A 15,525-nucleotide genomic window follows, 5' to 3' on the forward strand; every position below is an offset into this window, starting at 1 on the left:
TTTCTAAATACAACCATTGGGTATAATAGAGAAATTACTCATAGGAGCGGTCGGAAAAAGCGACAGGTATCACATGGTTAGGAGTTAGTAAAAACACACCGCAGGAGTGGGAGACACGCGTAGTTCAGTGAAATGGTGATCGCGCCATTTGCGTTTCTTTGATCATGTTACTACTGCCAGGTAGATTGGGTGTATTATTTATGTGTATGTGTACATATGTTTAAGACCACTGATGTGCTGTGGGATGGAAAGTAATTATTGCATTCATATGGAGTTAAAACTGTTGTGTATCATTATGAAAATTGTTGTTTGATGGGTTGAAAGTGTGAATGTGTTGATTCTGTAAAGCAGCTATTGAATGAATGTAATATTCCAGTAATATGTATTTCTGTTCAAATATTTCACTGAGATGAACCTGTGAGTGGACTGAAAACATAATTTAGGAAGTGAGTATATTACAGGGGATTGAAGAAGAGTTTGTAATATGTGGAATTGAATCGTTTGTAAAGTTGAGTGTAAAATGAATTTTCTTCAAATAAAGAAATGCCTGTTAAATACAGAAACCACAGACACAACCCACAAAACAATACACTTTGGGAATTTGTAAGTTTTTGTGCAAGAATACCAGCTGATCTACATGCTCTGGTTTGAGAGTGGATCTTTTAGCAGTGACCACATCTCCTGCAGTGGAGAAAATGCGCTCTGCAGAGACGCTTGTGGTTTGACGGCGTGGCGCGTTTGAGAACTCGTGTACAGTTTATTGAAATTACATTCAAGTAGATATTTTATTAGTAACACGGCAAAACGCACCGCGATCAATTCATGAAGACAATTATTTGTGAAACGAGGATATAATGGATTATAGGCAGATGAGCCTGCATGAACTGGATTATTGTTTATGAACTAATGTTATATTAATGATGCACTTTCATGTTATGGTAACCTGTCAGTCACTTATATATGACTAGAACTTATTAACTGTATCCATATTGTGTGCTGGTATTTTATTCAATTTAGGTATTACCAATTCACAACATAATTATTAATAAACCCACTCTATCAATTTGTTTAAATATTTACAAATTTAAACTCAAATAAAGGTACTAAATACATGTCAATATACAGAATTCCTGTTCATAATTAAATGTCTTTCCTTGTTTCTTTCCTGTAACTGAAGATGAAAAGGTTCTTCCCTGGGAAGCTTAAGGTGTCTTTCAGGAGAGGACCATCAGGACATCTAAGGCAGTATCCTTCAGATGAAGCTAGGAGGATCAAAGACAACCCCTCCCTGCAAGACAAGTCTGCACCTCAGAGAGAGCAGGTGGTGAAAGAGAATGCCCGGTCCATTGTTTTAATCATAAAAGGGGATGTGTCTTACAGACAGGAAGTGTTGGGAGAATATGTTGTCCAGCTTGGAAATACAAAGGGCAGACTTTTTGTTGGCTTCTTGAAGATGATGTTGGCAACACCTTATTTTTGATCAAGAAGGTTGAGGATGAGGAGAAGGCTGGACAGTTTAATCCAGAAGGACTAAAGCAGGACAGCAGGATCTACTGTCTTTTTTAGAGTATACCAGAGGTTTCCAGGACATTAAGAACCTCATACACTACCTGGCAGTAAGAGCAACACCACAACCAAAACTGAGGATGAGAATTTGGTTGGGTTTGGAGTCTGTGCTGTCAAGACCTGGAAGGACTTTTAGGACAGCAGGGATAATGGATATGCAGCGTTTATCCTCAGAAAGCAACGTGTCCCAGGCTCCAAAATGTACTGGCTACAGCAGGACCTGAAGCTGAAACACAGCAGTATTAAGATGACACCAAAGACATCTGCTCCCTCAACACCTGCACCTCCCAGCTCTACTAATCTTCCAGGTTAGATGACTGTTTCATATTCCTGCCTTTGTGCATTCATTATACCTTTTTTATGATATCTGTCTTTTTTAATAGAAATAGGATGATGCTTGCTTGGTCTCCTTCCAAAATCAAAGACGCGGAGAGTGAGAAACTCACACACACACTTTTTATTCTAGCGAAATTATGCAATCATTATTTATACCATAGCTGATGCTAGAAGGGTTACAATTTCTTCATTGTGCTTTTAGGTACAGAAATGGCTGGAGTCCATGAAAATATAGGTTTGTTCCTTTCATTTATGGAGGATAATCCTGAATGCCATGATCACAATTTTCTATTCAAGTTTCTATTATAAATCTTGTATTGGCCACGTTCAGGCCTGTTTTGATGCACGTGTTCTGTTTGTTCCATTGTTCAATACTAACTCTGAAGGTTATCTCATGTTTTCATTTAGGGTAAGTACAGAATTCTTTTTGAAGATTTTCCAGAACTGTAGTTCAAGGGTCTGACATTTATTTCCAAAGATTTCTTTTCATATTTAATGTAATCCTCTTTGAATATCAAAACATTCTCCATCATATATCAGATTTTCTCTTGGCACACCCCTGATACTAGACTCTGTCACAATGCTTTACCTGATAAAGGGAAATGTATAGGTTATTTCCACATTATTAATTTTTTTAAATATTTGTTTCATTTGCCATCATTTCATAGAATGGAGTCATCCAGCAGCCACAATACCAAAAGAAATTGAATCCAGTAACATAGGTCTGTAATACTTTCCCCTAGTTAGCCTTTACTGTTGTAAGGTGTCATATCTGTGACATTATGGTCAAATAACATTATGTTAACTAAAGTTTATTTTTGCATGTGTTTTTGCTTGATATCTAGCTCCAGCCATAAAGAAGATTCCTCTCCCAACACCCCAGCAGCTTCTTGCCCTGGCACTTCCAGCAAAAGATTTTCCTGCCACTGCCCCTAGAAAAGATGGAGCCCAGTTGATTCAAGGTAAAAAAAACGTCCAGAGCGACTTACAATCAGAAGTTACAGGGACAGACCCCTCTGGAGCAACTTAGGGTTAAGTGTCTGTCTCGGGGACACAATGGTAGTAAGTGGGATTTGAACCTGGGTCTTCTGGTTCATAGGCGAGTGTTTTACCCACTAGGCTACTACCACCCATATTTTATTCTTGCTGCCTGTATTAATATTTTTTGTGTATGTCTGATACACAGACTCCAGCACTGACTTGGCTTCACCAAAGCATTTCCAGCTGCATTCATTTTTCATCTGGAAGCCAGAGCATGCTATCACGCACAGACTGAGGAACAACAACATTTTGCCTGGTCTCTACAGCTGCCTTAATCCCCAGATAACCTCTGCTGGTATCGGACGATCAAGGGTTATCATAGGCGTCAGTGGTCAGAACTACATTTTTGCTTCACTCCTTTGCTGCAAAGTATGCAAGAAGTACTGGCATTCTGACAAACCATAGTTGCTGGAGAAGTTGTCAGCACGATTCACCAACATATTTCCATCCTTCATCACCTACAAAAAAGCCATCGGCAAAACCGTAATGAATGAACTGAGAAGAACTGCCAAGTCACCTAATGATAGCTAGCCCATTTGGCATATCTCCTCAGTGTCAAGGATGGAGAGGCAGGGATGTATGGCCAGAGAACAATGACTGGATTTGTGAAGAAATCTGACTTACCTGTGGCCTTGGCAAGTATGACGATACAGCTGGCTGGTGTGGTGTCTCTGTCAGTGCCAAATATCTGGTGGACTGTCTCATCCAGGAGTAAAGACGGCAAGAATTAGTTCTCAATCAATTTCTGCAGGGCACATTTGGGCAGGTGTTCAGATGTGACCACGCAAGGAAGGTGGCCAGGAAAGTGACCTTCAGTTCTGGCACCATGTCATGATTTGCTGTTATGAATGAGAAATGGATGATTCTGTCCTGGGTGACGTTGGTGACGTTGCAGTCAGAGTGTGAAACTTCTCTGGTACCCCGGTATCAGGGTCTTGCTCGCTGTTACAGTGCTGCTGGTGTTCAGAAAGCAAACTACCAGTAGATAGACAAGTATTGGCAAACGCACAAAAATGCTCTATTACTTGTAATATTGTAGCGCCAAATGTCAGAAGGAGTCAGACGGCTCGTCCAAATGGAATAAATCCATATTTATTTAAACAGTAGATGCACTGGGGCAGGGGATTATTGGGGCAGTGGTGGCCTAGCGGTTAAGGAAGCGGCAAGTCATCTAACCACTTGAACATCTGCATTGGGGTTCATGGAAGACAACAGAGGGCATTGTTAAATTTTACTTGTTTCACCACATGAGGCGATTTCTTTGTGTGTTTCAGAGCATATTTCACTCTACAGTGTATTCAGCCAGTTTGTATCTGCAGTGTTCTCTGTGGTTGATCAAGGTGACCTAGAGGAGCATTTAAATATTGGATTGCTCATTGGTAAATTCTTGACTATTTTATATTAACTTTCTTTATCTTACACACACAAACAAAATTTTATGTGGTGTTTTGTTGGAGTTGTCAAACTCATATTTTCCCTGTTTCAGATCAGACACCACCACCCCTACCTCTACCAGTATCTCCACAAGCTGCCCGCACTGGCCCAATTAAGACAGGCGGTCGCGTCTTTTTCCTGGACCACGGCAAGTGGACATATTTTAAGATATATTAAGCACCTGGCTAAGAAGAAGAACACCAGCTCTTCACTGAACACAAGTGAGGAGGGATTCCAGGAGACTCAGAAGCTGTGGCAGAATCTTACTACAGGAAGTGAGACAGTCAAGGTTACAGTCACTACCCTGCCACCAGCAGAATTTAATCCTCCCACCAGGAGTCCCCCAGTGCCAGAATCATCTCTGACAAGACCTGATGTAGACAGGATGGTGAAGGAAATTGTGGAGAAGCAGTAGGCACTACAGCAGCAACAACAAAAAAGACCACAAGGAATTGTCTTGCATGTGGCCAGCCAAAATCCCTCTTCCTTGGTGATGGAACCACCATTCTTTTTTTTTATCAGTCAGCGGAAGTTAAATACTTCTACTGCTCTCAAAAGGTGTTCAAGACCTATGCAGCCGAGGGTCTCAATGATCCCAGGATGAGCTTCCAGGACTTTGCTGCCACCTCTTTTCTTCCAAAAGTCTACTGTTTATACCATGTAGAGGGTTTGCAGGCAGAGATGACCTGGGAGCAGTTTCAAAAGTCTCCCTTTTATGAGACAGAAAAACAGCGTTGGTCAGAAGAGAGAAAGAAGTACCTGCTACTTCAGCAAGAGTGTTATTCGTGTAATTCCATGTAAATTCAGCATACTTTCACAGCTCATTATGACAGATTAAAAAAAAACCCATTTATGCTGATCTTGTCATTTGATTAACCCATGGAAATATACACACACACTTGAATGGATGATTATTGTTTTGAATGTTTATATGTTCCCTAGACTTATCATTGTGAAATCATAAGTTCTGAATATTCGACAACTACTCTAAATCAATTTTCTAAGCTCACATCTGATGAAATCATTCAGATTATATCCACAGGCAACTCAACCACCACAATACCTTCTGCAATGTTTCAAACTATCTCCCCTGACCTCATCCCTTTCATTTCTTATATCATAAACAGCTCAATCTCATCTGACCATGTACCATCCGCCAAAAAACAGCCAGGGTTCTTCCAATCCTAAAGAAACCCACTGCTGATCCTACAGACATTAACAATTACAGACCAGTTTCCCTCCTCTCATTTCTATCCAAAATCCTTGAGCGAACCAGCTATCACTCCATCTATCACAGAACAACCTCCTGGATCCTAACCAGTCTGGCTTAAGAACAGCTCATTCCACCAAGACTGCCCTTTTGGCGGTTACCGAGCAGTTACATGCAGCCAGATTGGCAAAACTGTCATCAGTTCTTATTCTCCTCAACCTATCTGCTGCATTTGACACCGTTAACCACAAGACTCTCTTGTCAATCCTGAAGAGGCTTGGAATTTGGGGCTCAGCATGGCAGTGGTTTGCTTCCTACCTTGATGAGCGATCTTACCAAGTGACTTGGAAAGGATCCACCTCTACCTCACGTAGACTCTCCACTGGTGTCCCATCCTACCTCACAGCCCTTATTACACCTCGCACTGCACCTCGTTTACTCCGAGCCTCCAGTACTGCTCGCCTGGTCCCTCCATCTCTGAAGGTAAAAGGAAAACATTCATCTAGACTCTTCTCTGTCTTGGCCCCTCGGTGGTGGAATGAACTTCCCCTCGAGGTCAGAACAGCTCAGTCACTGAGCACCTTCAAATAACAGCTCAAGACCTTCCTCTTCAAAGAATATTTAGATTAAATTGTCATTTTCTTGTTGTCGAACTTTGTGTACAGAATCTACAACAGAGTGAATAAAATAGATGTATTCATAGTTGGGGTCCTAGTGAACCGGAATTGATCTCTTCATCGATGGTAACTTATGCACGTTGAAAGTCGCTCTGATAAGGGCGTCTGCCAAATGCCGTAAATGTAAATGTCTACTTAAAGCAATAAAGAGCAATTTACAGTTTGTTTAAAGTGTCCTCTGTAATATGATAATATATGTTCAGATCAGTTTTTAATTTATGCTGTCTCCTCAGTCACTTCTCTGTTTACATCCAATCTCTCCTCCTCTGTTAGAAAAGTCAGTCCTTTAAAGCGAGGATCCAGGGCAGAGGTTTTGTGAAGGAGCTTCTTTTCTGCCTCACTGGTGTAACTGTTCATGAGATCTGTTCTGACAGCATTCTTGATCTTGTAAATCATGGTTGAGTCTCCTGTGGTGTTTGTAATGTTTTGTAATTTTTTTCCTAGTCTGGTAATGTTCTCTAAATTAAATTGTTCTCTAAAAATGTAATAAAAAAAATATATATAAATAATTATAATCTTTTGGCCGGGGTGTAAACAAAGATGGCAGGAATGAAGGGAATGAAACCAATACATGGGCAAATACACGGGCAAAGCAGATTGGGAAGCTTTTCATGCTCAATTCGAACTGCTAGCTCAAGCAAGCAGATGGTCAGAGGACCAGAAAGCACTACAACTGGATCTTTATTTGCTGACGTTATCCTGCGTTATCCTGCTTGATGCTTCTGGTCCCAAGTGAGAGGAGGGATTATGGAGCGCTTACAGGCGCACCGAGGAGACATTTTGGACAATGTTTTTGCTCTGAATTTTTGCGATTGGGGTTGCATGTACGTCATAGGTGTCTGGGGGAACCATTGCGGATTCTCACTGAAGGCAGACCTCAATGTAAATGGTCATGAAAATAAAGAAAACACATTATATGACAAGGTGTGTCCAAACGTTTGGCCTGTACTGTACATATATATACACAGACATACAGGTACTACACTTTATCTACTACAATTAATCTCCTCGCCAGTAAAGTAGAAAAGACCAGCACATCCCTTTGATGGGCAGACAGCGAAGGAGGTGATGAGAAAAGCCCAAACAAAGCCCCAAGCGGGTTTGGCTCTACTCTTTCCCCACAAATTCTGACAACATGTCAAATATATCAGTCCAGTACTAGTGTAAAGAAGGGCAAAGCCAGAACATATGAATAATATTGGCTGACAGTCACACAATGGACTGGTGCCCTCATAGATTTGTGACAACCGCACCTTAGTGTAATATGAACGCTGTAAGATCTTAAACTGCATGAGGCAAAGTCTAGCGCAAATAGATGATCCATGAACTCGCAGCAGAACCTCCTCCCAAAACTCATCAGGAATCCTCCTCCCAAAGTGTCTTCAGAGGGGTTAGTGATTTAGTGCATGAATTAAAAATTTGATTATAAATGTAAGAAACTGAACTTTTCAGAGATGGAGTTGGTTTAAGAAGGTCATCTAAAACAGATTCTGGGGGTAAATTGGGAAATGTGGGAAAAGTATGATGAGCAATGCTATGCACCTGCAAGTATCCAAAGAAATGCTGCTGAGGAAGAGAATATTCAGGAAGCACTTGTGAGAAAGTGGAAAAGACATTGTCTATGTATAGGTTTTTAAAACAGTGTATGGCAGCTTTTGACCACATAGCGAACAGATCATCAGCCAGAGATGGAGGGAACTGGTGCTTTTCAGCCAGCGGGGCATAGGTAGAACTAGCAAAATTAACTAGGTTCATGTCAGACTGCCAATTTTGCCTTGCTACTCTTTGTATCATGACACTAAAATGTATTTTATTTGTTATTCTATTTCAGATGGATGAATACGTGAAAACTAAACTTGAAGTGTTAATTGAATCTTGAAGTGTTAATTCCCACATTTAAAAGGTATGTAGTTATATTTTACTCTGTTCATTGTAATCATTAGGGATGCCTTTGTCTAAAGATTTGTCTGCTGTACTTGTGATGTTCATTTTAAGCATTAGTAGGATAGTTGCACATTTATTAATAAACCATTTAAATCATAATAATTAAGTCTATAATTGCCCACATTGTCTGTTTTATAAGGCAAACATTCAAGGTTTTGGAGTACCGCGCTAAAGTTTATAGAGACTGAGACCACAGAAAGCACATCCTGTTATTTTCAAAATTGCAGTGTTTTGTTGTTATTGTGAGTGCACACTGAGACATGTAGTGTCTTTACAAATTTAGAAGGTGTTTTACTCTTATCTAAATGACCAAAAAAGGCAGAGTATTTTAAGAGCAAGTGACCGCACAGGTGCCTCCATCTGTCGTGCTGTGACTACTGTGCTACTGTTCATTTTCCACACTTTGCACAAACATTTCCACAGTGCACATATTTCTACATTAGCAGTATATTGAGCAGCCATGTAAAGTTGCCACTAAATTTCAGATGATAAGCCAGATCTTATTTGAGGTCGATGAGAGCATTTGGACATCCTGCCTGATGTTGCTACAACTGCATAGATCAGCTGTTAACAAGCTGTTGTGTTCTGCATATGTCACACTGACTTCTCTTATACCTGTTATTGAAATTCAAGAAGTACCGCAAGAATGCGCTTGATGTAAGTACAAGGTGTATTAGGTGTAGACAGCATGGGGTACATTTGCTTTAAATGCAAAAGGTCTTTGGGATCTGATATCAGAGCATTTTTTTTGCTGTACGCTCCAAACCAGATCCAGGGGGAATACATTTCATAGGTAAGGCTGGACAATTGTTTTGAATATATTTGGCCATTATAAAATCCCGTTTTATAAGTCTTAACCTTAGCTAAGCTAAGCTAGCGAAGCTATGCATTCCTGTGTTCAGGTCATTCTCCAAACAACGTTTTGGCTAAACATAGGCATTAACTATTTAGCTGTTTAGTTAACTTTTCTCAAACTTTGAAGGTTTCCAAAAGAAATTCACCTCAGTTTACAAATCTTAACCTTAGCTAAGCTAGCAAAGCTATGCATCCCTGTGTTCAAGTCAGCCTCCAAACAACGTTTTGGTTAAACATAAGAACTATAATACGGGATTTTATAATGGCCAAATATAATCAAAACAGTTGTTTAGCCTTACCAGGGTTTGTCGTTCGACAGTAATGTTTTTTACACATTAGACTTTTTTGTGATTATTTAATTTTGTAGAATATTGTATTTTGAATGCACCGGGCATTTCAAGTTGTTATAAGTAGTTTGTATGTTTCACTTTGAAATTAAACATTTCACTATTAGTAATTTGTATGTAACTTATCGTTGATTTACAAGCAAGTGTCGATTATCATATCGCAATCACATATCGCAATATTGATCTCAATAATTGAAATATGTCTTTCCCCAAATTGTGCAGCCCTAATATATATATATATATATATATATATATATATATGGTCAGTGTAAATAATCAAATGCAATTATCATGGGCATCTTGTCAGTAAAGCTGATCACATGCTTTGAGATAGAGCGGCATTTACTACACTGTAATACTGTGTTCACTATTGGAAATGTACGGTCCAAAAAATTATTTATTCTTTTAGAATGTCCTTGCAGCAACATCCTGTGGAAGCAGTATTGTGGATGCCGTTGAAAAAAGGAACTGCATATTGCTTAAAGAAAGACAAGTGATGGTTCGTATCTTGGTGTCGCATCTAATTGAGCACGTTGGAGAAAAGTAAGTACATATTTAAACAATAAACAGGGTACTTTAATTTGTAATAACTTGCTTCAACCATTTCAAACTTTATGGAGGACTATTTTATGGGCTGTTTGACAGTTTTTCTGTTTGTGCATGTATGTGTTATTGAAAGTAAGCAGGCTATGGCTATTTCTATAGCACAATTCAGTGTTTCCCCTAGGTCTGCATTTTCAGGGGTGGACCCTAACTGTCTTGAGAATACACAGAGTTCAGGGAGAGCAAGACAAGACAAGTGTTTGAGATTAAAAAGTATTTAAATTGTTTGTATTTTCTAATTCTGTTTTTGTATTTTTTTAACACAAGGAGGCATGGTTCAGTCCAGGTAGATTTCACTGACCTGCCACCATTTGCAGGCTCACTCTACCCTGGAAGGGGGTCCCTCTCTGTATCACTCCTTCCCAAGGTTTCTTCCTTTCTTTTTTTTCTCTCCTAGAGTTTTTGTTTCTGTGGAGGTTTTCCTTGTGTGCAGAAGGGTCAAGTGTGGGGGGTATCAACTGTAGGGCCTGTCAAAGCCCTTTGAGACATACTGTATGTGATTTTGGGCTAAATAAATGTTGTTGTTGTTGTTGTTGCTTCCTTGAATAGCGTCTTCGGAACGTGCGCAAAAAGATCTGAAGAGGAAGACAAAAAACAGTTTCTTCACACAACCCAAGAGACAGCAGTCATTTTACTTTGCCAGGTATGTGGGTAAATCTGTGTAGGGTTGGGTTTTAAGTTTTTTTTTAATCCAAGAGCCTAAAGAGTCAGATCAACTTGTGGAAAATGGGCATTCGATGACCCCTTTAAAAGACCTGTTTGGTATGAATACAACCTATATTTGCCAACATTAATTGTTGCATGTTTGTGATGTATGGTTCTTCTTACAACAGTCAATTGTGGACTCGGAAAGAGCGACTCAAATGATGCTGGCTCAGAAATACACTCCGGGCATGATGGGTAAAATTTACATTTTAAATCATTGACTATATGTTCCTTTTTGTTTTACAGCTTTTGTCATGTTTGCTTTTTAGATATCCCAGGATTTTTAAATTTTGAATCCAAACTGTGCTTCAAAACTCACTGAAAATTGGGTATCTGTGTTTAAGGTTCTACTGTTTCCCAGCCAACAAAAGCAAGCAATTAATCTACTTCACGACATACAAACAATGTCAGCAGGTAATGGGTATTAAGCAAACAGTGTTACAAAATGAAAATTTCCCATTAATCCCAAAAAGGATAGATTGTGAATATTGTCCCTTTATATAAAAATGACTTAGTAATGACAATTTCCATTTTATTTGTATTTTGTAAGTCAATTTTATAAATGAATGTGGTTTATTTTTATTTTAAAGAGACACAGAGTGTCACGTCCATGCGGGCATGACGTGGTGGGTGCACGGAGAGCAGGACGAAGAGAGACGAGGAATGAAGGACGCTTTCACCTGACATCACGAAACAGGGGTTTAATTGTGGAACACAAGACAGGGGAGACATCCGAGACGTTGACATTAGTGAACATGGAACATAACGTTAAAGACCTGACGGCGAACAGAAACGAACAGGGCAGCTTTATACAATTGACACAGGTGAAAAAGATTAGGGAACATTACACAGGACAATAATGATCCCGGACCGGAGTAACCCCTTTCGGACCGGATCATTGCCATGCAAGTCCTTTCTGTAATCCTTCCAATGCATGTGTACAAAATTGGAAGAAAAATATTCAAACCAACTCTGCTAGAAACCAGGAAAGCCTTCATGGACGTACAGCCAGTAAGTTAACAGCTACTGCTAAAACTACATGATTTACAATATATTGTATGTGCTCTTTTCACTGAAAAAATAAAATAAAACAATTAACCTTTCTATAACTGTTAATTATAATTTACATATAATGTACTCACCCAAGATGTTCATGTCTTTCTTTCTTCAGTCATAAAAAAATTGTATTATGGACTGTTATGGTGCCTGGAGGAAGAAGAGTCTTACCTAGCATAACAATTGGTTATTTTCATAAAAAAAAAAAAATATTGAAACACTTTTTATTCTCAAACGCTCGTCTTTCCTTTCTCTCCCTGAACTCTGTGTATTCTGACTCAAGACAGTTAGGGTATGTCGAAAAGTATTTTCTCCCTCAACTTCAAAAATCATTTCAAAATCATCCTACATTGCTGCAGAAGTACCAACCCAGTCTTTGCCAAGTGAACATGTAAAGATCAGACACACTTAATAGAAAAGGTAAAACAGCGACATAGGACGATTTCGAAGTTACGGTCCATTATGGAAGAAAATACAGTGTTCGACATACCCTAAATGTCTTGAGCTAGAATACACACAGTTCAGACAAGGCAGAGCAATACAATATGACCATTTGACATAGAAACGTATTTAAATTATATTACTTTAATGGGGAAAATTAGTTATGCTTCTTTCTAGTCTGGGATCATTTACAACCGCTGGGATTTACATTTATTGCATTTATCAGACGCCCTTTTCCAGAGCGACTTACAATTAATAGTGACAGGGACAGTCCCCCTGGAGCAACTTAGGGTTAAGTGTCTTGCTCAGGGACACTTCTGGTTCATAGCATCCCTGTCTGCTGCCTTCTGGGATCATGCAGCCCCTCTCGCTGCACGTCCCCACTGGCAGAGCAGCCAGCTTCCCTCCCCTCCCTGCACATACTTAACAGGGGAAAAACACAAACTTGCCCGTAGGCGTGTGGCGATTGGCAGAACTCAAAAGACAACCACTCGTTGCAAGGTCAAGTTAACACGATAGTCCACGAAAATGTCAGAGCTCCAGAGGGGCATATCACAGGCTTTTTAAAAGAAGTACTGATTGGCTACAGCTGGCAGCATCAGCTGTGGCCAATCCTGACAACATCTTGGATGACAAGGGGGTGAGTACATCTGTAAATTGTTGTTCTGGAAGTAGACTTCTCTTTTAAGGCATGAGAAAAAACATCATAAGGCAACTGTGTTGCATTGAGTCATGTGCACCCGGGCCAAAAAGTTAGGGCATAGTTTTACACTTTTGAGTTCTTAATGAATCTATACCATTTATTTATTTATTTCTCCTTTTTTCAGATTGGGACCAATATGGCTGAGTATCTTCATTCCAAGAGTCCATTGAATTTCCTTATGCTTGGAGACAACCACTGCTTTCAAGCATTTACTATAATAAATGACACAGCACTTGAGCAAAGTACAAGGTGGGCCATTTATATGGATACACGTTAATAAAATGGGAATAGTTGGTGATATTAACATCATGTATGTGGCACATTAGTATATGTGAGGGGGCAAACTTTTCAAGATGTGTGGTGACCATAGTGGCCATTTTGAAGTCAGCCATTGGATCCAACTTTTGTTTTTTCAATAGGAAGAGGATCATGTGACACATCAAATTTTTTGGTAATTTCACCAGAAAAACAATGGTGTGCTTGGTTTTAACATAACTTTATTATTTATTCTTTGAAGTGAACGTCTTTGCTAGTAGCCTAGTGGGTAACACACTCGCCTATGAACCAGAAGACCCAGATTCAAACCCCACTTACTACCATTGTGACCCTGAGCAAGACACTTAACCCTAAGTTGCTCCAGGGGGACTGTCCCTGTGTCACGTCTACGGACTTACGGGGGAAGGAAGCGCAGAGGTCTGACATACTGGGAAGGGGGTTTTATTATACAACAAATAAACAAACTCAAAGAAATACAAAGAAACAATGGCGCGATGGCCAAAAACAGTTTAACATAAATCAAGAACTGAAACAAACCCGTAGGCGTGTGGCGATTGCCAGAACTCAAAAACACATAAAACTAAACAAGGTCAAGTTCGTGCATAGAGTTCACGAAAATGCCAGAGACCCCGAACGGGCGGAAACTTCCGGCATTTATGGGGCGTCAGGATTGGATTCCGGTGTGGAGCCCAGCTGCAGGCAATCCTGACAGAGCCCCCCCTCCAAGGGCTACGTCCTCGGAGCCCCAACAGTACCATCAGTGGAGGCGGCGGGGCGGACGGCGGCAACCACAGGGCTCCTGCCCTGCTGTATCCTCCCCTTGGAGGACCCGGTCCCTCGGGCTGGCTCCCCGGCGTGGTCAGGCGTGGCGGCCCCGGTCCCTCGGGCTGGCTCCCCGGCGTGGTCAGGCGTGGCGGCCCCGGTCCCTCGGCCTGGCTCCCCGGCGTGGTCAGGCGTGGCGGCCCCGGTCCCCTCGGCCTGGCTCCCCGGCGTGGTCCCGCGTGGCGGCCCCGGACCCTCGGCCTGGCTCCCCGGCGTGGTCCCGCTTGGCGGCCCCGGACCCTCGGCCTGGCTCCCCGGCGTGGTCCCGCTTGGCGGCCCCGAACCTTCGGCCTGGCTCTCCGGCGTGGTCCCGCTTGGCGGCCCCGGACCCTCGGCCTGGCTCCCCGGCGTGGTCCCGCTTGGCGGCCCCGGACCCTCGGCCTGGCTCCCCGGCGTGGTCCCGCATGGCGGCCCCGGACCCTCGGCCTGGCTCCCCGGCGTGGTCCCGCATGGCGGCCCCGGACCCTCGGCCTGGCTCCCCGGCGTGGTCCCGCATGGCGGCCCCGGACCCTCGGCCTGGCTCCCCGGCGTGGTCCCGCATGGCGGCCCCGGACCCTCGGCCTGGCTCCCCGGCGTGGTCCCGCATGGCGGCCCCGGACTCCCGTACCTGCACACAATAATCAGGGCCGATCCATCTGGGTACGTGTGGGCCCTGTCTCCACATGTCCCCTCTGACACGTCTTGTGTCACCCCCTGCACCGCGCAGGGAGATTGTCCCAGAGCCTCCGGCGACTGTTCCAGGCACCCCAGGCTGGTGCCTTCTGGACTATGCAGCCCCTCTCGCTGCACGGCCCTGGTGCCAAGGGGGGGGCATTGCCAGACCATCCGGCTAGCCCCTTCTGCGTCCGTTGGGACAAGCAGGCCCTCTTCCTGCCTGTCCCAGCTGGGTCCTCATGCCTACCCGGGGGCTCTATGGCGCTCCACCCCTCTGGAGGCAGACGCAGGCCCATGCCTGGCCCGCCCTCCTCACTGGCTACCGCAGGACCCAGCTCCATCGCTTCCCCACCTCCCCTCCCCTCAGGAGGAGTCCCCAACCCGAACTGCACCCCCCCAAAAAATTCTTTGGGGGAGCACCCCCCCCGGCTGGACTTAGGGGTACCTTGGGGCTTGTCCACCTCGCCTTGGACCAGCACATTCGGGTCAGGAACCTCCTCCCTGGGGTTCGGCTCCGCGGCTGGGTCGCCATCTGGTGGACACAAAGAGGGGAAGTGGGGGCGACATACGGACACATATGCCACACAGACACACACAGACAGAGACAGACAGAAGAGAGGGTCGTCTGGCTCCCTCTCTGGGCTCTCCGGGACCTCCTCAGGGGGCACAGCCTGGATCTCGGGAGGAGCGACCTTCTCGTCGCCCACCAGTGCTGGGTCTTCTTGCCCCGGATCCTGACTGGCACTGGATGTGGTGGAGGGGCAGAGTTCGATCCCTGGCTCAGGCCGATCAAACTCCGCCCTCAGTCTCTGTTGGAAGTCCCGAAAACTCCTGTCTGTCTCTCCCTGCTGCCAG

The 15,525-nt window shown here is 43.0% G+C and overlaps 1 long non-coding RNA gene across 2 annotated transcripts; it reads left to right on the top strand.

The window, feature by feature from the left end:
• Positions 1 to 2,288: 2,288 nt before the first annotated feature.
• Positions 2,289 to 4,499, top strand: LOC114796212 (uncharacterized). Of its 2 annotated transcripts, none has more exons than XR_003750631.1 (3): positions 2,289 to 2,311; positions 2,748 to 2,864; positions 4,430 to 4,499. It is a non-coding gene; the product is annotated as an uncharacterized LOC114796212 (long non-coding RNA). The 2 variants fall into 2 exon arrangements; XR_003750630.1 differs by lacking the exon at positions 2,289 to 2,311 and adding an exon at positions 2,511 to 2,624.
• Positions 4,500 to 15,525: the final 11,026 nt, after the last annotated feature.

This window comes from Denticeps clupeoides, chromosome 8 (genome assembly GCF_900700375.1).
Source record: "Denticeps clupeoides chromosome 8, fDenClu1.1, whole genome shotgun sequence".
Taxonomy (NCBI): domain Eukaryota; kingdom Metazoa; phylum Chordata; class Actinopteri; order Clupeiformes; family Denticipitidae; genus Denticeps; species Denticeps clupeoides.